Here is an 18,003-nt window from a genome sequence, read left to right on the forward strand (position 1 = left end):
GAAATGTGATAGAAAGTGCATCGAGAGAGATGGGTATGAGACCCACGTGAAAGTCTACTATAGTGGTAACCTGCTCTATGTGATCGGAGATCCCGTGAAGTAGAGTGGTGAAACAAGCTATAAGTAGATTGAGAGGAAAGTTCCCTACGAACCTATCTCTGATGCATATCTTTCTTTCTGTAAGGCAAGATGGTATTTACCTTAATGTATTTCGAGAGTCTTATAAACATGAGATGTTGTCCTACAGAACATCTTTTGAGAAGTACACCTATATGAGTCAGACTGCTGGTCACAGTCTATGGGACCTGGGTTATCCCTAAACACTCATGAAAGGCATAGAAGTGTGACTTATATGCTTCAAACAGTGGGGGATGCTTGTTGCAACCTAGCACCAGCTAAGGATTTGAGTGAATCTTACCTCACACAAAACTGTCAATTCAAGGCATAGTCCATTGTTCAGTTGTGACTGAGTGAAACTCTTGTTCTAGGTGGATGTTCAACTTAACAGTCTCCATTGAAACACTGGTATATCAAAGAATTGTGATTCTGGAATTATACAATTACAAACCCTAGAGTTTGGTGGGGATTGTTGGATTTATTATGGGCTAGGCCCATTTATATATTTAATAAATCAATAACTCTATGGCTTATAATTGTGGGTATTATTATTTGTACCGGATTGTAAGTTAAAAGGACGTTGACTTAACTTAAATAATTGGAATTAATCCGTTTAATTTGAGAAGTTGAGAAACGGACAAAGGCGTGCCACACGTGTGCGCACGCGCCGCCGCCGCCGCCGACCGGGCCGGGCTCGGGCTCGGGGCGTGGCGAGGTAGGCAGGCGTGGCGTGTTAACTTTTTAGCACCCACTAACCACGGGAGTTTTCAACTAAAAGCCAGCCTGACTCCTGATCTCCCGGGGTCTCTCTGTCTTCCCTACGCATGCCTCTCCATTTTCCCTGCGAGTCTTCCAACTCCAGTTAAAGAGAGAACACACGTATTCCGGAAGATTGATTCAGTTGCTTGATGGCTTTCCTCATCTCGTAACTCTGCGCGCATGGAGGAGCGAGAGGGCAGATGCCTCCGAAGCCCTTGTCGTTTGGGACCTTGCACGGGGGATCGGCAATTAGGTTTTTGGGGAGCGTCTACGCGACTGCCCGAAGAGCCGCCGTCACCAGTCACCATACGTCGTCTTCTTCCCGATCGCTGACGGAGGGAACACCTTCTTCTCCTACGGTATGTCGAGGGAAGTTGCTGGAACTTCGGAATTGCGGATGGGAGGGTATGATCGTTTCATCTTCTCTCTGTTTTACGTTCTACATGTTTCAGTAGTTCATCAATTTGTTTCATATGTTCATACATGTCAGTTCATAAGATATCTTATGTCTGTTCCTGCTAGATATATGCTCTACGTATGTGTTTCCCGTTTACAGTCCTGTTGTTTCGTATGTAGCTTTATGCTTGTCGCAGATATGATATATATATCTTTCCATGTGTTTCTCTTTGTTATGTTTCATGATCTTCATATGTTTCACATGATATATGATCTAGCATATAGTTTTATCATGGATATAATCGATATCATGATTTGAATGATTAATAATTCTTTATATGTCATCATCATGCTGTTAATTTATGGAATTAAAATGACATGGAAATTGCCTATTATCCTAACACCACCAACAGCACCAAATCCGTTGCCGGCTTTGCTACCGTAGTGTTTTTGAGCCATCTGTGATCAATTACAAGGTTCTGTCCTTTCTGGTCCTTCGATCGGCTTGTCTCATCATGAAGTCAATGTCAATCTCTACGGACTGGCGCAACGATAGCTGGAGGATTAAGGTCGACTCATTGGTGACCCAGCTAGCTACTCATCAGGGAGGAATTGAGGATTTGGGTTCGCAGGTTTTTTTTTCTGGGCGCTTGGATGATCCGGAAGCATCACAATGATTGCCCCTTCAACATAATGCACGCGGTGATGCCAAATGTGCAGCAAGTATGTGTTATTACTACTTGGTTGAGCAGCGGCACCTTTAATTTATATAGGCCGGCCGGGCTTCTTGGCTGGTGCTACCAAGTTTTTCTTGATAGCACCATTCAAGCAATTGATTTTAAATCTTGGCCGTCCTCGTCCAGGCTATATATATGATACACCTAACACCTACAAGAGAGCTACATGTTGTGAACACATACACAGCTTTAACGTGCGACTGTACTGTGCTCCTCTAGCAAAAATGAGGTCGCCGCGTGCTGACGATGGCCGACGAGAGGCGAAGGCGACCACCACATGGTGCGCGGTGACCGGAGGCCGGGGATTCATGGCCAGGAACCTGGCCGCGTTGCTCTGCTCCGGCGAGTGGCATGTTCGGGTTACTGACCTCGCGCCCTCCTTGGTGCTTGGCCCTGGCGAGACGCACTACTAAAAAACATTTATAGCAACGTGATAATTTTTTATAGGGGTGGTTGATGATCGAGCCACTCCTGCAGTAGGCATGCTTGGGACCATGAGACCAACCGCCCCTACAAATAGCACAGTAAGGGCAGCTGATGATACGAGCCGCCCCTACAAATGGGTTGATTTGTAGGGGCGGCTCAATCACCAGCCGCCCCTACAAATCACACTTGTTCATCATTGATCATTATGAACATTTATTATTTTTCTTTTTAATATTTGGGTAAAATTTGTAACTAGTCTTTCATTCTCATACTAACTCCAAATGTGATAATATTTTTCCTAAAATTTTCTAAAATCATGCCCTATCAAGTTACTATGTTGATTTGATCATTTTTTTATTTGACAAAGTTTAAACAATTTAAATTTTCAAATTTAAAAAAATTACAAGTTCTAACAAGATTTTGAAACACCAAATGATTTCAGCTAAAAAAGTGACGAATACCAAAGATATATAACTCATCAAGATCTACAACTTTTATTTGGTTATTTCTTTATCTGACAAAGCGATAGTACACACTATTCACAAATCAACATGTCTCTCATATAGTTCATGAAACTATGAGTGATATGTGAATTTATAAATAATGTTTACTAACACTTTGTCAAATAAAGAAGTGACCAAAATAAAAGTTGTAGATAGTGATGAGTTCAACAACTTTTATGTTCACGACTTTTGTAGTTGAAATCATTTAAGGTTTCAAAATCTTGTTTGAAGTTGTTATTTATTGAAATTCAAAATTTAAACTGTTCAAATTTTGTCAAATGAAAAGATGATCAAAATAAAAGTTGTAGATAGTGATGTATTAAACAACTTTTATAATCATCACCTTTACAGCTGAAATCATTTAGTGGTTGAAAATCAGGTTTAAAGTTGTCATTTTCTAAAATTCAAAATTTAAATTGTCCAAAATTAGTGTCAAAGATAGATGACCAGACTAAAATAATAGAGCATGATTTTAGAAAATTTTAGAAAAAAAACATCATATTTGTAGTTAGTATGAGGGAGATAAACTAGTTACAAGTTTTAGTCACAGATTAAAAAGAGAAATCACACTTGTTCTTCATTGATCATCATAAACAGTTGTGCTTTTTTTAATCTCTGGATAAAATTTGTAACTAGTCTTTCTTCCTCATACTAACTCCAAATGTGATGATTTTTTTCCTAAAATTTTCTAAAATCATGCCCTATCCAGTTACTATGTTGATTTGGTCATTCTTTTCTTTTGACAGAGTTTGAAAATTTCAAATTTTCAAATTTAAAAAAATGACAAGTTGTAACAAGATTTTGAAACATCAAATGAATTCAGCTGAAAAAGTGATGAATACCAAAGATATATAACTCATCAATATCTATAACTTTTATTTTGGGTATTTCTTCATCTGACAAAGTAATAGTAAACATTGTTCACAAATCAACCTGTCTCTCATATAGTTCATGAAACTATGAGTGATATGTGAATTTATGAACAATGTTTGCTAACACTTTGTCAAATAAAGAAGTGACCAAAATAAAAGTTGTAGATAGTGACGAGCTCAATAACTTTTATGTTCATGACTTTTGTAGTTGAAATCATTTAAGGTCTCAAAATCTTATTTGAAGTTGCTATTTATTGAAATTCAAAATTTGAACTGTCCGAATTTTGTCAAATAAAAAGATGACCAAAATAAAAGTTGTAAATAGTGATGTGCTCAACAACTTTTATATTCATCACCTTTACAGCGAAAATCATTTAGTGGTTGAAAATCAGGTTTAAAGTTATTATTTTCTGAAATTCAAAATTTGAATTATCCAAAATTAGTGATAAAGATAGATGATCAGACTAAAATGATAGAGCATGATTTTAGAAAATTTTAGGAAAAACAACCATCACATTTGGAGTTGGTATGAGGGAGAAAAACTAGTTATAAATTTCAGCCACAGATTAAAAAGAGAAATCACACTTGTTCATCATTGATCATCATGAACAGTTGTGATTTTTCTTTTTAATCTTAGGGTAAAATTTGTAACTAGTCTTTCTCCCTCGTACTAACTCTAAATGTGATGATTTTTTTGCTAAAATTTTCTAAAATCATGCCCTATCAAGTTACTGTGTTGATTTGGTCATTTTTCGTTTGACAAAGTTTGAAAATTTAAAATTTTCAAATTTTAAAAAAAAATAACAATTTATAACAAGATTTTAAAACATCAAATGATTTCAGCTAAAAAAGTGATTGGATACCAAAGATGTATAACTCATCAGGATCTACAACTTTTATTTTGGGTATTTCTTGATCTGACAAAGCGATAGTAAACATTATTCATAAATCAACATGTCTCTTATATAGCTCATGAAACTATGAGTGCTATGTGAATTTATGAACAATGTTTACTAACACTTTATCAAATAAAGAAGTGACCAAAATAAAAGTTGTCGATAGTGATGAGTTCAACATCTTTTATGTTCACTACTTTGTAGTTGAAATGATTTAAGGTTTCAAAATCTTGTTTGAAGTTGCTATTTATTGAAATTCAAAATTTAAATTGTCAAAATTTTGTCAAATAAAAATATGACCAAAATAAAATTTGTAGATAGTGATGTGTTCAACAACTTTTATGTTGATGACTTTCTTATCTGGAATCATTTAAGGTTTCAAAATCTTGTTTGAAGTTGCTATTTATTGAATTTCAAATTTTGAACTGTTCAAATTTTATCAAATGAATAGATAATCAAAATAAAAGTTGTAGATAATGATGTGTTCAACAACTTTTATGTTCATGACTTTCTTGTTTGAAATCGTTAAAGTTTCCAAAATCTTGTTTGAAGTGGCCATTTATTGAAATTCAAAATTTTAACTTTTCAAATTTTATCAAATGAAAAGATAACCAAAATATAAGTTGTACATCTTCATGAGTTCTACAACTTTGATGTTTACAATATTTTTATTTTAGATCATTTTTTTGTCTTAAAATTCAATTCAAAGTTCACAAATTCAAATTTTAATTTTTTTAAATATATTTTTTTATTTTACAAAATAAAATGTATCATTATATCTCTCAAAGTGGCCACGTCACCCCAAATTCACCCAGCGAGCCACGTCTCCCGAAATTGGTTTCCTTGGCCAGCGGTGAGACACGTCGCCCCAATTCATCCCAAATAAATTGATGCCTCCCTTCTCACAAAAAAAGACCGGCTCCCTCCCACGCCCGGCCTCCCCTCACACTCCTCTTGCGACACGCCGCCTCCGCCGCTCGCGCCCCGTCTCCTCCCTCGCCCGCTCGTCCCTTCCCTCTCCCTATCCTTCTCTCTCTCGACGATGTGGCGCACCGGCCCGACCCTAGCGCAGGCACCTCCATGTGCGCACGACCTAGGTGGCGGCGTAGCCGATGTGCGCAGCAACCGTGCCCACGGGCCTAGTGGTGGCCGCCTCCTGGCATGACGCGGCGCCCGCGAACCCCGTCGCTGGCCGCGGTGCGCGACTGCCCCCCGACGCATCCTGCTCCCACCGTTCGTCACATCGTCCCCTCCTCGGTTTGGTCCCCCCTCTCTCTCCTTACCTCTTCCTGTCGGATCTCCCTCTCTCAGCGTTCACGGATGCTCGCTCCCCTTCTCTATGGACGGCGATCTATATGCACACGAACTATCCGCCTGTGCTACAGGAAACCTTAGCTGCCTGTCCTCATCTTTTCACTACAAATTTGGTTGTAGGTTTCCTAGTGTTTTTTGCTGTGCATACCGTTAATGTCTACTTAGCTATGGCTTAAATCTAGAACAGCTCTTAGTTCTCACATAGCTATTTGCTTCATCCTACTTGGTGGTTGTCTTGAGTGTATTTTATTTTAGGTGGACCATATTTGTTTCAGGCCAAGCAGGTAGTCACTATTGTTACCAACTTGTTCAAATTTTATGTTTGAGGCTAAATTTTATGTTTGAGGCTGAATTTAGCATGCTTCGATATTGAATGTTTGCCTATTGAGATATTTGGCTTTTGGGATGAATTTTATTCTGACTTACCAAACATCCATGCCAAGAAGGTAATATCTCTTTCAAAAAATAGGTTAGCCTTGCAAATGTTATCTAATTCTTTTTCATAGATCTGACATAGCAATCCATTTCTTAAAAGTGGAACAACACCCTTAACATTGTTGTAGGGATTTTTGAGCTATTGCTTAAAGCATCTAATCGCACACAGGATATAACACTTTCATGTTTATAGTCCATCCAAATTGCCAGGTATATATTCTATTAGTTAGTATTTGTAAATAGAGCTACTGGTGGAAAAAAACTAGGATTGGATATACCTCATTGAAGTGTTTTGGCCCTGTATTTATGGCTGTTGTAGCTAGGTTGCTGCATAAACACCTATATGTGTAGTCCCTAATTTTAGTTGTTTCGTTGTGCCAGCTTATTACTCATAGACTTCCAAAGCTTGATTTAAGGAAAACATTTGTATTCACATATGTGTGTAGACCTGCAACACAGTTTCAATAGGTCGGTGAAAACCTAGGTCTTTTCACCTGCATTTCTATAGTCAAGATAAAACCCAGGTATATGTACTACATTCTAATATTGAATCAGACAATGCCGAATAGTAGTATGTTCTGGGTAAAATTTCCATTTTGCACTAAGGCCTGCCCAAATACCTTCTAATTATGTTTTGCTTTCAATAATTGTATCTCAGTATGCTTGTTATAAGTACCAATAGAAAAAAATGGTATAGGTCAATGGCTGATTTGCTTCTGATGCATGTAATCAATTGGTATAAATGATTATATATTGTTTTGATGTCCATCAACAGCACTGCTAGAGATTTATATTATACATTGGCAAGCAGCATTTGCTTGCCAGTTTAAGAAGACAAGCAACATGGACCTTATTAAGTAGATAGTCCTCTTATTCGTTAAATGCTCGTAGTCCTACTTCCTTGTAGTTGTGCATTGAGTTTGGTTGATACTTGTATGCTCTTGGCAACATTGAAATCATGTGCCATCTCTTATGAATTTTTAGCCTTTTGGGGTGGTCTTCTCAGTATTTCTTCAATTATTTTGCAGGAACCCCAGCCAATTGATTGGGAGTACTATAGAAAAGGAATTGGATCAAAAGTTGTCGATATGTACAAAGAGACCTACGAAAGTAAGTAGTAATTTCCCTCTTCTGCAAACTGTTGCGCTATTAAATTACAAGCAATCTAGTTATATTATTTTTGGGATTTGCAACTTGCTATCTTTGTTTAACTTGGAATATTGATTAGAACACCAGATGCAACTTCCTTTTTCTTTATATGGAGAGAAAGATCTACAGTAGTATTGTGTAAATAAAGGGTGCTTCATGTGTGCATTTGAATATCACATATTTTTTAAATACCATATTATTGGAGATATTTTTGGTAGAAAATTTCAGCTAAAACTAGGCAGTTCTTACTGGTCTTTGTAAATGTGCTACTAATAATAGGCTGCATCCATGGCGCATTTTTAGTTTGTCTGTTCATTCATAATTTCATATGGTATTATAACTCTTACCAACATGCTCATGAAATGCCAGGTTCTACAGCAAAGCATATAATGAACTGTTCTCAGGTGTAACTACTGAGCAAGAGCCTCAATCATCGACTAATACTCCTGACTATATTTTGGGTGGCGTCTCTTCTTAATGCTTCGTTCGAGATCACCATAATTGTTCAAGGACCTGGTGTCCTGGTCTCCTGGACCAATGGATCAGTTGTTGTATTGGTCAGTTTGCTTATTTCGCCTTTCTTTTGTTTCATTATGGATTTTTGAACTATGACTCCTTTAGTGCTGTGAGCTGCTACTTGTATTTTCAATTGATCTCAAAACTGCTAACTTCAATGCATGCCATACTTTTGATTCACGTGCCTAGCTAAATTTAGGAGCTTCACGAATGAAGGTCAGTTCTCACTTAAGTAATTTTCCTTCTGAATCTATTTATTCATTCAGCATATGGCACATAGTTATGTTTTTTTTTTTGCTTTCTTGAATTCAGTCAAATAAACTGAGAAAGGCAGTGGATCTTATTGCTTCGTTATGTCATAATTATCATACCTCTGAAGAACGTTTGAAAGAAATGATGAACAAGTCTCACAAGGCAATAGAAGACGTTTTGAGTATGAAAGCACTAAGTTCATATGATCCCATACATCTGGATCTACTGCACAAGCAGGTCGCTCATATGATCCCATACATCTAGATCTCCGTACATAAAGCTTTAGACAAAATTTTATGATTATCAGTGCTATTTTTTATATGGTATTCTTATAGTATGTGAGATTTTAGTACATTACGGAATGTAGTTTCAGTCTCCAGGTAGCAGGTGTAAACTGCCATGATAGTATATTATTGGATGATGTTGTTAGATGAAGCCACTGCGAAGCTAGATTTGGAGGCGGCCCATGGCCAGAGAGTCGATGAAGAGCTTCCGAGAGAGGTACTGAGTACTGACCAGTATTCTGATGTGTTTGTTACTAGCTGTGTAAAATTGTATTTGAGTTTAGTCCTTACTAGAGGCAAGTAGTGCTGACAATTGAATCATGCAATCTATATACTCGTACCAATTGTTGTCCAATCCAATAGGTTTTAGGTACTCAATTTAGATTTGTGATGATTTTACAGCATGCTATACATCACTAGCACTAGAATGCAGTAGGTTCAAAGAAATGTGTAATGTGTGATTTAGGATTAGCTGCTTGGTGACTATATCTGGACTAAAGTTATGACCCCTGTTTCACTCTCGATCACTGACCATTTTCTCATATTATGAGCTGCACCAAGAAGGTACTTTTGCCAATAAAAAATAATAATGTTTTATGATTTTTCCTAAAACTGGAATTAGATTCTGGTACAATTAAATTGACATTGTGACCTGTGATGTGTAAATTAGTAGAAGTGTATGCACTGTAAGTTTTTATTTTATTGTAGATATGCATATAGAAACCGATAAAAACACTATTTTTACTAAACCCATCGTCTTAAGACTGAATGTAGGGTCTACACGGGAGATGATTGCCTCACCATTCCAAACATATGAATGTAGGGCATGCTCCACTAGAGATGATTCCACTGGAGACTGAATGTGGCGTGTTTCTTTGCAGAGCAAGCAAGAAGAGGAAGCGACGAACTCATGGAGAGCACAAACAAAGCTCATGGCGTGTTTAGTCACCCTAATTATTTTAGTTTTCTAATTTATGTTTGTATACATATTTGTAACGTTCACTTAGGTAGAAATCCTCAGGACCAACACCTTGTGCTCTTATGCTTGTGGTCAGATTTGAATTATATATGTTCTGGTCGAATTTGAATTGTAAATTTAAAATTTGTTTGGCGGAAAAAATATACTGTACGGACGGTTCTAGACTGAACCGCCCCTACAAACAGGTATTATAGGGGCTGCTGGTACTACAACCGCCCCTACAAATATATTTTATAGAGGCGGTTGGTGTTACCAGCCGTCCCTACAAATCGATTTGTAGGGACGACTGATAACACCAGCCACCTCTACAAATCGATTTGTAAGGACGGTCTGGGAACCGCTCCTACAAATACATGATTTGTAGAGACAGTATGGTAGGGGCGACTGACCAAACCGCTTCTACAAATTACCTGGAGCCGTTCTTACAAAAAGATTTATGTAGCAGTGACAGAGGACCTCGTCCGTGATGCCCTCGGCGACGGCCGAGCCGTCTATGCCTCCGTGGATGTCTGCAACCTAGAGCGGCTTACTACAGGTTCTAAACAAAAACCCATCTCTCTCTACGAAAGATATATATATTCTGCTCCTGATACCGAATTTAAATGGCATTTATTAGTTTGTTCAGCGACATGACCTTACCAACAAAAACTAATTAAAAAGAGGAGACACTATTTAAAAAAAATAAAGTGCTAAACATAGACTATTCGTTCGTTCGTCAACTTAAAAGTGCTACGGAGTACTGGTGTTCATCTTCCGCTGCGGTCGCCCCTCCACTTTCTTGTTTCACCCACCCGAAAATCAAGTCTTCAACATTTTGGCCCAGTGCTCCCAAACAGCGGTCTTCTCCTTAAGTCCAGCATTAGTGTTGAAAAGAAACGGAAACGAGTCTCCTGTTCCGTTTCTATATTTTCTGGCGGAAATGGGATCAAATCCGAAAGGGCCGTTGAAGAAACGGGATCGAAATATGCGGACGTACGAAAACGGACGGAAATTCAACGGAAACGGTCAGGAGCCGGAAGCCCTACGGTCAGGAGCTGGAAGCTTAGGGCGTGATTGGTAGCCCGCATGCCAGCATGCCTGGCCCGTCTCATGCAGTTTCCAGGTGTTTGGTGCCCTGGCCTCGGCTTTGGGCCTGTCCTGCCGGATGCAAAAGGAGCGCCCTGGCCAGGCACGGTAGGAACGCGGGGAGGCCTCGTTTCTCGGGACTCTTGCACGATGGGCGTGCGTTGGGATGGGTACCGGCGGACGCCCACCTCTAATAATTAGCGACAGTGCGCGTGTGCAGAACCTGAGAAGCCCACGCATTATCACATGAACTGGGTTTGTAGGTTTGCGATATGTGGGTTGGGAAACAATTTTTTTTTCCTCCCTTCTCATGTCTGGTTTCAGCCCATACACGTTGAATTGGCCCATTTGCCATTTTATATTTCTCCCGTCTAGATTCATGGCCCGGTATTTAAATTCTACGAGTCTTTATTTCTCTTTCGGAATAGCGGGTAGTGGGAGATGAAACACGACGGGGGATGGTTTCACACCTATATAGATGCAAAACCAGTATATACAAAGTTGATATTGTCTTATGGTCTATAAAATTTTCTATGAGCTTACTTAATTTTAAATTTAGGAACTTTATACTAGCACATTTAAAATTTGTAGTCCAAGCTTTGAAACTTTATAATTTCAAACTTAAATTTTAAATTTAGGACTTTATTCTAGCACATTAAAACTTTCTACTTTAATATTTAAAACTTTGTAATTTTAAATTTATTTTTAAGATTTAGGAACTGTATACAAGCATATTTAAAACTTTACACTAGCACATTTAAAACTTTATACTAGCACATTTAAAACTTTGTATTTCAAACTTTGAAACTTGTAATTTCAAACTTTACACTTTAAATTTAGGAACTTTAGACTAGCATATTTTAAACTTTTTACTTTAAGATTTAAAACTTTGTAATTTCAAATTTTATTTTAAATTCAGGAACTTTATACTTGCACATTTTAAACTTTGTATTTCAAGCTTTGAAACTTTATAATTTCAAACTTAAATTTTAAATTCAGGAACTTTATACTAGCACATTTAAAACTTTCTACTTTAAGATTTAAAACTTTGTAATTTCAAATTTTATTTTTATTATTCAGGAACTTTATATTAGCATATTAAAACTTTATACTAGCACATTTAAAAATTTGTATTTCAAACTTTGAAACTTGCAATTTCAAACTTTACACTTTAAATTTATGAACTTTATACTAGCACATTTTAATCCTTTTACTTTAGATTTAAAACTTTGTAATTCAAATTTTATTTTTAAAATTCGGGAACTTTATACTAGCACATTTAAAACTTTGTATTTCAATCTTTAAAAACTTTGTAATTTCAAACTTATATTTTAAATTCAGAAACTTTATACTAGCACATTTAAAACTTTATACTTTAAGATTTAAATTTTCAAATTTCAAACTATTTTTAAATTCAGGAACTTGATACTAGCACATTTAAAACTTTGTAATTTCAAACTTTATATTTTAAATTCAAGAACTTTATACTACCACATTTAAAACATCTACTTTAAAATTTAAAACTTTGTAATTTTAAATTATTTTTAAAATTGAGGAACGTTATACTAGCACATTTAAAACTTTGTAATTTCAATCTTTACGTTTTAAATTCAGGAACTAGCACATTCAAAATTTTGGGATTTCAAAATTCTACACACCTAAATTCATGAATCATTTCAAACTTTGTACCGACATGCTATGAACTGTATATACCTAAAATGGAACTTTATAATTCGAAACTTTACACTCTAAGGTTTGAAACTTTGTACTACAACATTTGAAACTTTATACAGCTAGGTGCTAAACTTTATCATCACGAGAATTGTTTTGAAACATATCCAACATGAATATACTTTTATAGATCTCATCATAATGAACGTAATGGTGCAAACGAAATTAAAAATAAATGTTTAATAAGAAAGTTATCACATTTTAAAGTTTGTGTAGCATATAGGTATTTCAAAAAAAAAACAAAATCGGACACAATCTCACACATGCATGCGCCTCCCTCTCCTCCCCGTGTCCACCCTCCACACCTGGTCCCACGAAAAAAGAAAATAAAAAGTGCTTAGTATCGGTTCCTGACATAAAAGAAACAGCCGCGCTGCTAATGTGATTAGCGCACGTGCGCTGAATAGTGTTTGGGCTCGTTTCCGGCGGCCCTGGCTCGCTCGGAGGGCGCGTTTAGTTGCCCCAGAGTTGGCGCCGTCTGAATTCTATAGTCACTGTAGCGCATTGTAGCATTTCGTTTATATTTGGTAATAATTGTCTAATCGTTGATTAATTGGACTCAAAACGTTCGTCTCGCAAAGTACAACCAAACTGTACAATTAGTTTTGATTTCGTTAACATTTAGTACTCCATACATGTAGCGTAAGTTTAATGTAATGGAGAATCTTCTTTTTTATAGTGCCGATTCTGGCCCAAGTTGCGCGCTCGTCGCTCTCTAGCGTCGTGCACGAGACATGCAGGAACCTGCGAACCAATCAGTTTCTGCGACCCAGACTAGCCGGATGGAAACGCGAACCAAACAAATGACCGTGTATGAAAACTCCCGAACCGTGTCCTGTCATGTTTCGGGATTTTTCCAAACATACAAAAATGGACGGATATAAGATATAAAAATATAGAAAACCGGACGGGTCAGGATGGGATATAACGCCCGTCCATTTTCGACCCTATCTATGTCACCCTATTGCCTTCTCTCGCTGTATCTTCTATCTTGTGGTCGGTGGAACAGCGTAAGGGCAATGCTATATGATAGGTACGCCAGCTGCGTTAAAACTGTGATGTTTACATGTGCAGCCATTACAAATATAAGCCCTCGCAGTGATTGTTGAGGGGGAAGCATCCCCGGCACCGCTCCTCCCCTGACCCTCGACCCTGCAGTTAACCAAACTAGCTCACCTCGCTGTGGATATTGACCTCTGCCGCGAGAGTTTCTCATCTATGGCATCTTCCCTTTGTGTTCAGGTGGTACACCTGGAGGTCGCATAGAGCGAAAGGGGAGCTCGGCGGGAGGCTAGCAAGAACGACGGCAGGAAGGCGGACCCTCACCGTGTGCGCGCAAGGGTCGCCGCCCACCGCAAGGAAGGCACCACCCCAGGGACGATGATGGTCCCATCGAGGAGATGGAGACCCTGGAAGACGACAAAGGAGGAAGGAAGATTACCGTCGTACCCTTTGGTTGTGTATGGTGCTTAGCCCCCGGAAGGAAACCCTGAATGTAATTCCACCTTGCCTCCGGGTATGACCTATAAATACCCGGAGTGCTCATGTAAGGGTCATGTTGATTCTATTTCTAGGACAAATTAATGAGTATATAATCTGCATTTTCTCATCGCCCCTTTACCCTCGCTACTTACTCTGTCCTCCTCCCTATGGGAAACCCTCGGCCCCTCCCCCGCACTCCTCGGCGAGGGCGGGTGGCTAGGAGTGACCCCACAGTTGGCGCCATCCATGAGGACCCCAGTCCGCTAGTTCTCAAAAACAATGGCAACAACAAGAAGAAACACCCAAAGAGACCCGCCCCCGTCGTGAGGGTCGGATGCTGGCAGCAGGGAACCTCCGCAAGCGGAGCTAGTGGGGCTCCAATACTCCAACCCACCGCTCAACCGACGGGAGCACAACTCAATTCGGATGGGGCCCTAGTAGCCAGGGCCGAAGCCAACCCCCAACCCGACCCATCCAGGGCAGAAGGAACCGGCCACGTGCCACAAGACAATGAGAAGGCGTAGAGGCGAGAGGCCTTGAAGCCCTAAATCAGATGCATGAGGAGCTCTAGGAGAAAAGACGTCAAGTCGAAGCCCACCAGAGGCAAGCACGCATACAAGTGATAAGGTAGAAGGCAAACAAAGTTAGGGAACAACTCAGGCAAATGGATGAGTACCTAGCCTCAGTCGAAGCTGACCCAAATTATCTACTCGAGCAGTACGACTTACAACCTCCGCTCCACCCAAATCCACCTCCACTCCACTCAAACCCACTCCCCAGCACCACCACCCTGTTTTCACCAGATCTACCTAGAATACATTCCCACGGCCAAACAACAACATCACAGAAACCAACCTCCGCCAATGCCATACGACCCAAAATCTCCATTGACCCAAATACTCCAAACCAAAAACTGGCCGCTCGAGTACAAACCACAGAACCTACCAAGGTACGACTGGGAGCATAGACCCTCACCAATTAGTAATGAGCCTAGGAGGCGACAGTGGTAGCAGTAGGCGAGGATGAGTATACCATGGCAAAATCCTTCGTAATTATAGCAAGGGACATTGCTCAAAGCTGGTACAAGCAACCTCCCGCTAGGCTCGATAGATTCTTGGGGGAGCCTCCACGAAAAACTATGCAACAACTGTCAAAGGTATCAGCCCTTCGGCAACCAATCCCATGGAATTATTCACCTACACTCAAGCCGAAAAGAGAACCCCTCTGAGACTTCTAGCGAAGATTCATCCAACTTAGAGCGAGGACACCAGACATAACAGACGATGCAGTGATCCTAGCAGCAGTCAATGGAGTAAGACTAGGGCCATGCTCATCAAGGCTCTCAAGAAAGCCACCTAAAACCATTGTAGAACTGCACGAGGTCATGGAAAAGTACATCAGATCACACACTGTATTCCGTTCAAAGACTGAAGCTCTGAAACCTCAAATGCGCCCGCCTCCAAGACCACACAACGCAACCAGTACCCTCGCAATAAACCAATCAATGTGAATATGATAGAGGCCACACCTCCGCAACGCCAAAGACAATAGCCAAGTCCAAGATGTCAACAAACCACCGCTACACAGCCAAAACGACAGCAGAGAGCATACCCAAAGTGGACCCAACCCAAGAGATCCAGCGAAGCTATACTGCCATTTCTATGGACCGGGAAAAGACCACACGACAAAACAATGTGCATGTTTCGCGAAGGGAAAAGAATATCAAGAGGCACAACAAGCCGCAGCTTCAGGCCCACCTAAGCCTATTAACTACACAAGGAGACAACCCACCCCTGCAACCACTACATACCAATACATTCCAATAAACTACGGCATCCCCTCGCAAAACCACCACCCACAATATCAAACCTTCACAACCTACAACCCATCCTACCACCCCTACAACACCTACGACAACCTTCAGTCATCACTCAACTACAACAATCGTTCCAACAACCAACCATACACGGTCACCCATCCCCCCACTCTACCTCAAATGCAAAACTAGCATCAAGCCTTAACACCACCACCACCACCGCTGCCAAACCAACCTCAACAAGTAAAACTAGATCCTACGAGCCAACCCAGCCAAACAACAATCAACAACCCAACCGCAACCTTTGGTGTAATACATCACCTCGCTACTGAAGGGTAGCACAAAAATTCACAATGGTCTCACATCCCAATAACCTTTGACAACACAGACCTTAAACTAAAGGATTACCCCCACACTGACGCGATGGTCATCAAGACAAACCTACCTGGATGGGCAGTAAAAAGAATCCTCGTCGATACAGGCAGCTCTGCTGACATCTATTTGCATCAACCTTCGACAACATGAAACTAGATAGAAATCTCCTCTAGCCGGCAGGACGTCCGCTATACGGAGTCGGGGGCAAACAAGTGAAAGCCATAGGCAAAATCACACTCCTAGTAACCTTCGGTGACCAAAACAACAGCAGGACAGAGCACATAATCTTTGATGTGGTTGACATGCTATACAACTACAATACAATTTTCGGCCAAGGGGTCATAAACATTTTAGTGTAGTCCTCCACCTAGGCTATCTCTGTATGAAGCTGCCCTCCGCCAAAGGCGTCATTGCCGTATACAGCAACCAAGACCTTGCTAGGATAGCATAAGAAACAGCCACCCCAGGGTAGAAAAATGTATACAGCATAGGCAAGGAAAAATCAAAAGTCAAAGAACCCTTGCCAAATGAATCAGAACAACAAGCCAGGGCAAAGCCAGCAGAAGAAACCAAGAAAGTACCACTATTCGAAGGTAACACCAGCAAGCAAGTCATCATCTCCGCTATGCTGGATGACAAAATGGAGAGCGAGCTCATCCATTTCCTGTGCGACAACAATGACATCTTCGCCTGGTCCATCGAAGACCTTCGAGGGGTGGATTGATCAATTATTGAACACATCCTCGACATGAACAAAATCCACCCCCTAGTCAAGCAAAAACTTAGAAAAATGTCCGAAGAAAGAAAGCAAGTAGCCAAGGCGAAGGTCCAACTGCCTTCTAGATGAGGGGGTCATTCGACTAGTCAAATACCCAACCTAGCTATTAAATGTCGTGCTAGCCAAAAAGAAAAAATGACAAGTGGAGAATGTGTGTTGACTTCATGAGCCCTGAACAAAGCCTGCCCCAAAGATGATTTCCCTCTACCAAGAATCAGCACCCTCGTTGACATCCACGCCTAAGACCCTTCAAACCTCAGCGCTCGGTACTTCTCATCATCCTTTACCACGAACCAAGATGGATTAGCCCTCAAAGGCAAAACCTTCACGCAAACAAACTCCTCAACCAAGTCACGCGCACACTGATGACACGACAAAGTTCTGAGCGCATCCACAGTAGCGGTTAAGCTTGTGGGAGTTTGTTGATGGTAGATAACGAACATTATAAACCAGTCAATATAACATGCATAAGAGCATGAATATAATCACCAACATAGGTTTAGAGGTTTAAACTAATAAATTCTATGAGTTTTGGTGAATCTGTATTTTCTACAGGGTTTATTTAGAAAACCGTCAAGCTAGACCTAGAAGTCAGAGTTAATTACGCTTAATCATCACATAAATAGCTCTAGAACGTTCTAGAGGACACCACACCAAAGCGAAGGGAGAGGGGCCGCCAGGTGGGACCGGCCAGATCTGGGCCCCACCTGTCAGCCTCCGTCTCGTTATGCTGGTTCTCCACCATCTCCTAGATTGCATCTACGCCATTTATTTAAGTCGGTTTGATCCGAGGGCTCAGGATTGATGCTCTGGCCTATATATATCAGCCCTTGCCACCCCCTGAGGCATCAAGAGAGAAGACAGAAAACCCTAATCATCCTTAGAGCTCCACCATATTCTAGGGCATAGCTAGCTAGGCTAGGTCTAGAGGGAGGGAAGTTTCGCTTGGATTCCCAATCTTGATCAAGAGTGTGGCTTGGTATAGCTTTTGTACCCCTCTCTCGTTTGTATCTCTCATTACTTTTATATGTTTGCTACAATTGTTATGACAACATTCTTCATATCATTCATGTTCCTAGTTATAATGTTCATCATTTACTTTGATTATAAGTTTTGTATAG

At 40.0% G+C, this 18,003-nt stretch overlaps 1 pseudogene; it reads left to right on the plus strand.

Moving 5' to 3' along the window:
• Nucleotides 1-2,233: 2,233 nt before the first annotated feature.
• LOC136464165 (3beta-hydroxysteroid-dehydrogenase/decarboxylase-like) overlaps nucleotides 2,234-18,003 on the plus strand; it is a 125,543-nt pseudogene continuing 109,773 nt past the window's right edge.

Source organism: Miscanthus floridulus, chromosome 1, assembly GCF_019320115.1.
Source record: "Miscanthus floridulus cultivar M001 chromosome 1, ASM1932011v1, whole genome shotgun sequence".
In the NCBI taxonomy this organism is placed as follows: domain Eukaryota; kingdom Viridiplantae; phylum Streptophyta; class Magnoliopsida; order Poales; family Poaceae; genus Miscanthus; species Miscanthus floridulus.